At 37.5% G+C, this 2024-nt stretch overlaps 1 non-coding gene across 1 annotated transcript; it reads left to right on the top strand.

Moving 5' to 3' along the window:
• The first annotated feature begins 1435 nt into the window (after positions 1-1435).
• Positions 1436-1559, top strand: LOC122805132. Its single transcript, XR_006365333.1, has one exon. It is a non-coding gene; the product is annotated as a U6atac minor spliceosomal RNA (small nuclear RNA).
• Positions 1560-2024: the final 465 nt, after the last annotated feature.

Here is a 2024-nt window from a genome sequence, read left to right as displayed (position 1 = left end):
AACTTGTGACTGATGAAATGAATGCAATGAGAACAGTTGTATTACAGAACCGAATGGCTCGACTTCACCCTAGCGGCGAGAGGTGGTACGTGCGCGCTTATCAAAGAAGAATGCTGTGCGTACATTCCAGACAACCAGCATAAAATTAATGATCACCTGGAGGTAATACAGCAGGTGTCAGCAATGGCAAAACCAGGCCCAAACCCACTGACAAACTTTTTCCAGAATCTGTTTGGGGGGTGGGGGTCGGTCCTTATGAACATTCTGATTGCAATTTGTGTGGTACTGCTCATAATTGGAGCATGTGTCTGCTGCGGGATACCCTGTGTGAAAAAATTAGTTAAAGACTTAGTTGATGTATCAGTGACTGAAACTATGTACCAAGATATGGAATTGAATTTGTTGATACCAAGTGAAAGTCTATCTGAAATATAAAACAAATGACTTACTTAGCTGAGAGTCCTTGAAAGGAAAAGGCTAAGAAATGAAATAATACTGTTTATGTTTCAAATAGAATTAAATGCATTAACAGGAGGGAGAATGTTAGAAAAATCTACACATGCTGCTTAGAAAATATATTTACAATGTATGCTGCTTGGGAAAATGTGTATTCAAACATTCAAACACATATAAGTTGTGTGGTCAAATATATAGAGAAATGTGTGCTTTAGTTAGGAATAAATGTACTTAAATCCATAAAAGAGAACAAAGTTTGGAAAGTAGTATATAATGCATTTAATTCTGTCTTACTAGAATAATAGTAGAAATAAACCTGCATATTATTGCTTGAAGCACAAGCTGCAGTGTAATCAGAAATTTGACCTTGGCAGCTTGCAAACACAGCCTGGCTCATGTCTTTCAAGTAAAGATTATTTTGTAAAGTTAGAAAATAATAAATCTGTTCGCATGTGTATCCTCTTTCCTGCTTCCACCAGGAGAATAGCCTTGTGCGCACTATCTCTGATAGTGCGCAGCTGGGAACGAGGAAGACAAAGAGAGGCATTAAAGAAGACATACATCTATTGTATTCGAACTAATCAGAGAACCTTGAATTGGCTACATCCTCAGGAGGTCATCGTGACTGACCAGGTGCTTGCAAGGCTGTAACATTCACATGGGAAAAGACTTTTGAAAAACACAAATTCAGCACTTTTTATGAATTACTATGATGTAAAGACCCTGTCACTGACCACGCCAGTGAGGTGGGCAAAACTGATAATGACATATATAAAAATGGTGCCCTTTTGTGAATAAAACTAGACAAAATTCTGTACAAACTTGTGTATGGTTTTTTGCCTCCTAATGTACATTAGAGTTTAAGATACTCAAGTTCTCCTGCATTATTGTTTGTTATTGATTGACATTGTTTTTGAATAACTCAATGATTTTTACAGTCTGACTCTAACGAATTTATTTAACACCAGATTTCAGTGTCATGTTGTGTGGAAGGAGAGAAGGTTAGCAGTTCCCTTGATATGGATTAAAGAGGTTCTTTTTCCCCTATTATAATAATTACAGAGTCAAGGCATGGTCATTGAAGCTATTAACTGCATATTAAACAATGTTAACTTAGGCATGACACTGCTGTTTGGAAGCATGGGCTGGCCATAACTATGTACAATTTTATGTTAGAAAGTAAGTTAAAGCAGTCTGTGAATTGCTAGTGTTTGAAATAAATAAATAAAGAAATAAAGAAATCAAGAGGAAAGCTTAAGATTGATTAGCTCCACTTGGGATAATAGGGGCTGACATATAGGACTCAGTAGGGAGTGCACTAAAAGCTTCTTTTTCTCACAGAGGAGCTCCTGGGGTACAGTGGTGAGTTTATGGATGAATGGCGCAGCCATGGGTATTGGCCATTAGTCATGCATGGGTATAGCGCTATTAATGGTCTGGGGGAGCCTCATTCCTCTTTACAGCACATAGATAGCTCTCAGTGCAGATTTTCGCAGAATATCCAGATTTTACCTTGTATGTTGGTTAGTTCATCATAAAATTTGTGGTTTGTTTGTAAATCACTATGG

The sequence above is a fragment of the Protopterus annectens genome, chromosome 6.part0 (genome assembly GCF_019279795.1).
Source record: "Protopterus annectens isolate FY-2018-M chromosome 6.part0, PAN1.0, whole genome shotgun sequence".
NCBI classification, from domain to species: domain Eukaryota; kingdom Metazoa; phylum Chordata; order Ceratodontiformes; family Protopteridae; genus Protopterus; species Protopterus annectens.
The sequence above is the reverse complement of the archived record's forward strand: the minus strand, read 5'-3'. Positions and strand labels throughout refer to the sequence as shown.